The following is an 8,586-nucleotide window of genomic DNA, read 5'->3' as shown; positions in this document are numbered from 1 at the left end:
TGGACTAATAAAGAAATTCGACATGCACGAATAATAATTATGAGTGAGATGAATTTCATGTATAGATCTAAAAAGTAAATATTTTTGATGTCAGTGGTTGTCAGAAACATCCAAGAACTCCTTGAAAGTAAATCAAAGGTGTTCAGAGCGAAAAAGAGCCAATTGAAATGTCAACAATCTTGAACTGCAGACAGTCCAATAAGTGAAAACTGGAGCGTAATGGTTGGAAATGATCTGTAGGGGTCTCTTTGAAAGGATGAAGCGTGAAAACCGATCCAAGGTAAGGCCTAAATAATCGGTCTGACCCCGTTTCTTAATGAGATCAAAGCCTATCGGGGGTATCCGACGATTGGAAAGACCTCCAGTTAAATTGCGAGCTCCAAGGCTCACTCATTCCTATCGGTCTTAATTATAGTGATCAGTGAGCGTACCTTCTCCTTCAATCAAGTTAAATAGGACACAAATAAATGTAAGGAGACGTGGCGTAATGTTTAGTGCAGTTTACAAGAATGAAAGAGTTCCACACTTCGATTCTCGTCTCCTCCACCCTTCCTTTCTTAAAAGGAAACTTTTAGCCGCTAACCACACCTAAAATCGGAGAGCCAATCTGACATTGACCCGACACTGCCCATAAGAAAAAATGGACAATGCGATGTCTGACTTCGCTGGCCAGGTGAGGGTCAACTACAGTGGGGTCACCTAGCACCTACCAAAACAGCAACATTAAATTCGTTTAAACAGCCCAGAAATATCATTGGGGAATTAACTTCTAGTGCTCTTTTTCAAAAGAAACGGGCATCCCTCATTTCTGGACCCTGAGAGGGCTTTCTTTGAATATGTTGCCTTGTCATTTAGTAGCCAAACTGAAATTTTTGAAAAAGTCATTGGTTCAGATCCAACACGACGACTCTCTGGTTAGAATGTTTGGTTAGTTGGAAAGCCTCAAAAACGCACCATTGCTACTTTCCCCTTTTCTCGTGGTTAACTCCATCCTTGACGACTTCCGCTTTTGACTGAGCAGAGCGGTTACAATTTCTGATTCAGTGTTTGATCAAATGCCAAGATGTAATGTCAGTTAAAGCTTATTCAGGATGTAAAATTGACCATCCTTTCTTCTTAAAAGTCCAAACAGAAAAGAAAAAACATGTAAGTACGCATGCGGAAAAAATAGTGATTCATGACGTAGAAAACAGAAATAAACCACGGCAAGAAAACAGATTTTTTTGCTCCCGATTCAAACAGTTTTTTTTAAAGGTAGCAAACGAATAGGAAAGACGGGTCGCCAGGGGGAGCCATGGAATCCATGGTCCTGATATAAAAGGTATGAGATCGGAAAGATAAAACGTATGGTATGTATATATTAAGTATGAAAACCAGAATAGCATAGGATTGCAATGTTGGCGTATGTTGAGTACTTGTAGAATAATACCTTTCCAATGAGAAGCAATCTCACAATAAATACAGTATATTAGATTACAGCATGAGTTGCTGCTTCAAACAGCTTACTTAAATTGGCGAACCTGCGGTCATGCCCGAGGGTGAAGTAATAATCAATGTTGGCTGTACTAACTACCTAGTAATGAATTTGAAATATACATCTGAAAGCTTAATTTTCAAATTTGTAACGTTTTGTGATGTTAATTTTCTACGTAATGGAGACTTTTTTATTGGACATTAATGGAAATTTGTTAAATATCATTTTATTTACATTTAGATTTATGTAATATCTGATCCACTCACGAATTAGAGTTGTTGGATCTTATTAGCCAGCCCTTAAATGAAGGGTTGATCCAAAAACTTGTCCTCGTCTGATTCAAATCTTGGTACCAGATCAACACCTACATATTCCTGGCGAACATTTGTGGGAAGCAAATGAAACATTGAAGGAGCCCGAGAAAGAAGAGAAGTTGACTTTTAAAGCTAGCCTGGATTCTCGAGGGCTTGAAGGTGCTCTCAAAACGCAAAGCTTTTACGGACTCTAGAATTGACCCTAAATCCTGGGTTGGGACAAAGCTCATGGATGCTTTTGAAAATGTACAGTATCAAGTACCTTTCATAACTTCTCTGAATATTTCGCATTCCGAACTACCTGATTTCTCCCAATACAAGAGCTCTTTCATTCCTGCAATGTTTCTGGTAACACGGCTTGGGCTTCCTCGATCTTTTTGCAAACCTCTTGAGCTGACCAAAGCCCAGATAGGTTAAGTATATTCAAGATGTGGCAGGGTGATATTATAAACTCGTTTTAGCCTTTTCTGTATGTTTCAAAAAATCTAACAATTTTGATTTGTGTTTTGGGTATTGAAAAAGCTTAATACATTTTTGGCAATTGACTTAAGATATAATCGGAACATGTTAAGTTCAAATTTGATCTAAGATGCAGTTTTTGAAGCGTATTAGCGTATATTGTATTCCTATTTACTGTAACTGTAAACACATTTTTTGCGACAAGGGAACTTGTTTTGAGGTCCACTTATTGATCTCGGGCATAAGTTTGACACTAGTAAATGTTTTAAGTGCTGCCGAATCTGAAGAGCTCTGCATATCTATATTAACTAAGGCTATTTTACGAAGAGATTTATCTGCTCATTTCAAGTTCTTTTTTTCCTAAATTCTATTTTCTCTCCCGTTGTTAGCTCTGTATATTTTGCTTTATTAGACTTTTCCATTTTTAGGTATGTATTTTGAAGCGTAATTCACCTCGAATTCGCAACCCTTAAGTGTGTCAAAATTGCAAAACCTAAACAGTTCAATCAAGTTATTATACTTCTTCTCAATACATTGAGCAACATCATACCAAACCATGAAGGAAGCATATGTCCAATGGAGCACAGATATTAGCACCTTTTTTGTTTTTGCTTTCTCTTTTCAATTTCCTTTCAGTGTTTCTCTCGATGCCTCATTTTCGATTGCTTGATACTTTGACGCTACCAATTGGTAGTGTATAAGGAATATTTTTGCCTTTCTATTTTGCAATGATCACTTCACAAGATAATGGAGAAAAAACAACCGATTGTTCATTTGGAACGTAAGAAATACATCATCATTAATGGTATGACTTATTACAAATGTAAAGTGTTTAGTCTCAATCCCAATTTGATCTACTGTAGGTATGTATTTTGAAGCTTGGATATTCCTGATACTCGATCGAATTGGTCTGAAAGGTCTGCGAGTGTTCAAGCTGTTCCAACCCGACACTTTATTCTTATCTCCATCCATGGTTTTGTGTTCTACAATCGTACGGACAAAGTTCCCGCTGTTGTTGTTACTGTTGTTGTTGTTGTTGTTGTTGTTGCTGCTGCTGCTGCTGCTGCAATTGCAATACATAGCAGTGTGATCTGATCCCGAGTCGTGGTCGTTGTTAGAGTAGGACGAGGAGAACAAGTAGAAATAGAAGTAGTGCCCACTGTTACAGAAGTGTTGCTGCTGGTTGTGGTGGTTGTGCTGTCGCTGTCGTTGTTGAACATTTTGGTGCTGGCCCTGATGATGATGATGGTGGTGGTGGTACAAATTTGCAAGTCATGTTTTGGATAAAGCCTCTTCCTCGCTATCCAAAAAGGATGCTTCACTCTGCGTCAAACTGAAGAACCTCATCGTAAGCTAACCAAGCAATCGTCCAGCATCCAACTTCATAGTATTGAACCATCGTCACAGCTACACCAATGGTTCCGTTTTTCGAGTCTCCCTGCTCCGATCAATTTAGATGTCGGTACATGGTCCAACCAACCGCTTTTGCATGGGACATGTGAAAACCTCCAGTGTAGCCAATGTCGCTTGAGGATCCAACCATTAACGGGTTAGTCGGCCAAAGGTGCAGTACATCCATCCATCCATCTACACCCTCGTCTATCCGTTCATGGCTATGGACGTCGATTGTGTCCGACCGAACTTCGACAGTAGTCGTGAAAAGAATTCACATCTCTCTCTTTCTCGCCCTCTTCCCTTTGATTCAATTCACAATTATACCCAATTCTGTGTTGCCATTGGATGTATGGAAAGGCCGTCCATGTTGTATCGGCCAATCAACCATCCCAACGCATCCTTTATTCGCTTACATATTCATTCATTCATTCAATTAAAACGATCGTCTGTTAACGAACTAAATTCGGTTCATGGCATGGTGACCACCAGCATTCATTTGGCGCCATGCCCCAATCGACCAATGTGTTTGCTTGCTTGCTTGCTTACCTGCTTGCTTGGCTTGAGTTCGTCTCCAAAAGGTCTGATCATGGGTCTGGCCAAAGTTGGCACGCCATAGATGTTATCGTGGCTCCACATTGTTTGGTAATGTGCCGCCTTTCAAATATATTTGACAACTATCAGATGAAGATCCTGATGCCCTTTTTGCAAAAAATGCCCAGATAAGATCACCTGGATGTTTTTTTTAAACTTTGGCTACCCCTTCCAGGCCCTAAATATGGAACACCCTCCCCTACCTAAGGTGATAATTAGCCAAGTTTTCATGACCATATTCGGAATGAAGTGCGTTATTATCTTTCAATTGTGGGGGATGTTCAACGTAGATGTCCAGTGGTTTTACTCGTTAGCGTGTGAGCTTACAGTACTGCACGGTGGTGTGTGTTAGGGAGTTTACGCCAGTGAGTGAGTGAGTGAGTGTGCTTTAGATTTTTCCAATGGTTGAGCAAATACAATGACCGTGCAGAAACTCTTCTCATAATTGCACTGTGTTTAAGGAGGAGGAAAAGATAGACAGAACAAGAACAAGGCGATCGGCAACAACGACGATGATGATAGTAATGATAATAATAATGACACAACAACAGTAACAGCCAGGCACTACCGCACTAACTTGTGACTGAGGACACGCCATTGACAATCGGGGAGGAGCAATTGGCCCCAGTTTTCTCGCAATCATGGCGAAAAGCGTTCATTTCGCGTTTGAAAAGTCGACCACCTTGGCCCAAGATCTGGTAGAGTTCGAACGGATTTCTTGGCGCTGTCTAGGTTCTGAATACTTTGCATTGGAAAGTGTGGTGGGGGAAAACTGTTTTGGAATGGTAAATTGGAAATGGATAGCGCAATTTGGGGGCCCCAGTGGGGCCTTGCCGTGAAACAGAAGATCAATGAATTCACCAGCAGGAGTCTTCGCCAGACAGGCTCCCACTACCTACTGACAACTTCTGCCAGATTATGATACTAATGGTTTTCTTTTGTAAATTTTCCTCCCAAAGATCTCTACTGAATCCCAGGAGGAGGAGAAGGAGGAGGACGACATCGACGACGCAAGGGACTGATGGAGCCATGCACGATGCTTGCTGGTTGACTTGCTGGCTACCACTACTACCTATACGTACAGTCGACTCGTACTTGCGGCTCATATTATATACCATGTATGGATTGTTGTGGCGTTGGTAGTGGCAGAACTAGTACAGCAATACCTCTCTAGGTTTATGACGTCGATCGTTCTCATACAACACACAATCGCTCCAGCTCGCTCAGTCAGGGATCCCCAACATTTGCCAACTTAAATGATTTTTCAAGCACGACTTCCTCAGAAGGAACTTCATTCACCACCGTCGTGGCCCCGGGAGCCGAAAAGGCTTCCAGAAATGAAAAAGAAAAAAAAACAAGACAAAGGAGCCCCCTCTTTCCCAAAACGAACAGCCTCTTTATCCCCCATGGAGCAATTGTAACGATCCTTTGGGTGAGGGAAATGATGTCCTCAGAGCGGATATTACTCCCTGAAAACCCATGTCCGTCCGTCCAACGAGTCATCTAGTTCAGACGAGGAATAAGAACAGAGCAGTACGTATCGTAGACGACGAAGAACAGAACGAGGAGAAGGAGGAGGTCCCTCCGCTCATCAAACTGGACCAAAAAAGGATTTTCAGTTTCCCTCCACGCTACCACGAACTGAACTACGAGATCGTCCTCATGGGGTTCATGAGGAGCGCAATCAGCAGCCATCAAAGGGGCGCTATTCAACATTTTGGGGGTTCTGGGGCACGTCACGGAAAAAAGGGGGCACTTGCACGAGCTTACATATTGTACAATGAGCGTTGGTTAACATTACAGTTCGTAGTAGTACTAGCAATAGTAGTAGCAGTGCTGCTACTGCTACTACCACCAGCACCACCAGCACCATATAATGATGCGTTCCTAGAGTGGCCCGCCACAGAGGGCCCCTTGGATCTAGTCTGCTATATATACAGTATACATGTGAGTGCGAGCCCGATGGCTGCCGCCGACATGCTCGACAGCTACTTTATCACTCTGAGAGACAGACCAATGACGGCGATCCTGCTCCTCCTCCTCCGACCCAAACAGCCATCTCCGAAAGGTGGAGCCTCATCATCACATCCAGCACCTCTCTCACTCACCAACACTGAGACACCGAGTGCGTATGGAGGAAAAAACTCAAATCTCTCAAAGATCCTTCGAGTATCTCAGTTCAAGCGACCAGAGAGAGCGAGAGAGACATCCTCACTCAGAGCGAGAGGGAACGAGAGACTTTTTTTTCGGCTTCTTCATACTACTTATGAAAGGAGTGAAGGAGGCGCTCTGGTTGTGATAGTCAGCATCAGCTTTCGGATGAACCCTCTCCTCTGATCTTGGTCTGTTCTTGTGAATACCTTGTCAAAGTGAAGTGCTCGACGAGATCTCGGAGATTCAAGATTGCCACAAGAAGACGAAGAAGAAACGGCAAACTAACCAACCAACGAACCAACGAGCCAACCAAGTTGGTCGTCGGTCGATCGTCGGCACGGTTAAGTCCTCCACAAATAGCCACACACGCAATCAGCGACCGATCGACCGGCCGACCGACCGACCGACCATCTAAATAAGTGAGTGAGTGAGTGGGTGAGGGAATGAGGGTTCGTGTGTGCCTGTGTTTGTGCGGAAGATGTGAGATGAGGAACCCTTTTTTTATGCCACCATCCCAATTCATCTCGGCAAACTCTCTCTCTCTCTCTCTTTCTCTCTTTCTCTCCTTCACTCATTCACAGAGACAGGACTGGAGGCCAGAAGCATAGAAGCAACAGTGTGAGAGATGAAGTTCGGCCCAGAGACTTCTGACGAATGAAAATATTCCACCATTCGCCCACCTGACCACCGCTGAAGGGGTTCAATTCAGTGTCGTCGTTGTCTTGGTTGTGCTCCAGTGGTTGGAGGTGGCCAACATATGGATGCTGGGCTCCTCATACGAACCCTAGTTCAGTTCAGTGGATGCCAATCCCAATGGAATTGGAGTTGAAATAAATTATTCCGCCTCCATTTAGTCGGTGGCAAGGAAATCTCCTGGAAATTCAACGCCCTCAAAACAATGACCGTCAACGCCGAGTTCGAGTCTAATTTAACCACTTTGTGGGCCTGACAACATTCTCGTCGAGCCAATGTGAGTGACAATTGAAGACAACCCACAAACGAATCACGACATCACTCCAATTCAAGGCAAACACCAACAGCCTGTCTGTTCTCTAATCACTTATTCACTTCCTCGAACCTTCGGCCTTCCTTGAGAAAAGTCGACCTTGTGTATGTGTGAGTGAGTGCTCCATAACTGATCGGTGGTAGTGAACAACACCAGCCAGTGTGATCTACTTTTTACTACAGAATATTCGACACCTCAGCCAAAGGTAATCATTCCAATCGCCTAATGATTTAGGTCTTGAATTTCCCCTTGAATGAATGTGAACCATCGCAATATTTTACTTTCCCCATCCCTTCCGAATTTCGTGTTCAAGTGCGTACTAGACCAGTGGGCAAGGGCTCGACTCTATGGAGGCTCATGTAGTACATACAGTAATAGGCTTGGGAGTGAAGCGAAGCTGTTTCCCTGAAAAAAAAACTATTGATCAGCATGACATTTCAAAAAATCGTCTTCTGATCGCTCGGATGTGTTGTAAGCAGATCTTCTTCCATCTGTAGTCTAATTGTATCGGCCACGATATAACTGGCCGTTATCAGCCTCATCCGTTGGATTAGTGCGATATATTTTGCTTGAACCAGGACCGTTTTTGAAATGCAATGTATTACTAGTAGAGTGTGTTCTATCAGGCATAGTATCTTTTAGTCAGTTGGATTTAAAACAGTTTTTATTTTATGAGTTTCCTTTAACAAAGAACACCGATGAATGTAGAGAGAGAGAGCTAATGTACTGACACCTCTGATCACCAGGCCATATTCATTGAGGGATATGTGGTACTATAGATTAGTTGATGGAGGCATTCTTTCAAGCTCCTTTGTGTCAAACGAGGAACTGGAGAAGAATCAAATTCAAATCGGCCAATTTCTTTGTGTCCATTCAAGCGCTATTCGAAAGCTCGGCGGAGTCTACTAAGAAATGGCCACCATTGTGTCTTCATCAAAACTAGATTATCTGAGAACAAGGATTGCGTCCAAAGTAAAAAGCAATCCATTACCCAAGTGGTAGTGATGCATCCCATTTAAATGTTTGGTCTCTACCTGGCATTAAAGTCTCCACGCTTTTTCATCATGAAGACATGGGTTTTCGATCGTCTTCTGCGTCGTAAAAGGATTCAAGTTACAAAAAACACATCATTAACCAACGGAAAATAGAGATCCAATGTAAGTGGACTCAAAGTTCTTTGAGCCAAAACTGGA

At 42.7% G+C, this 8,586-nt stretch overlaps 1 protein-coding gene across 1 annotated transcript in view; it reads left to right on the top strand.

Annotated features, from left to right (window-relative positions):
• The first annotated feature begins 5,295 nt into the window (after window positions 1–5,295).
• The window catches only part of LOC131878435 (segmentation protein cap'n'collar-like), a 26,710-nt gene continuing 23,419 nt past the window's right edge, over window positions 5,296–8,586 (top strand). The window contains exon 1 of the mRNA XM_059224423.1: window positions 5,296–7,598. The gene's annotated coding sequence lies outside the window, so the exon portion shown is untranslated. The remainder of the gene's footprint in view (window positions 7,599–8,586) is intronic.

Source organism: Tigriopus californicus, chromosome 1 (assembly GCF_007210705.1).
Source record: "Tigriopus californicus strain San Diego chromosome 1, Tcal_SD_v2.1, whole genome shotgun sequence".
Classification (NCBI taxonomy): domain Eukaryota; kingdom Metazoa; phylum Arthropoda; class Copepoda; order Harpacticoida; family Harpacticidae; genus Tigriopus; species Tigriopus californicus.
This window is presented reverse-complemented; position numbering and strand designations above follow the sequence as displayed.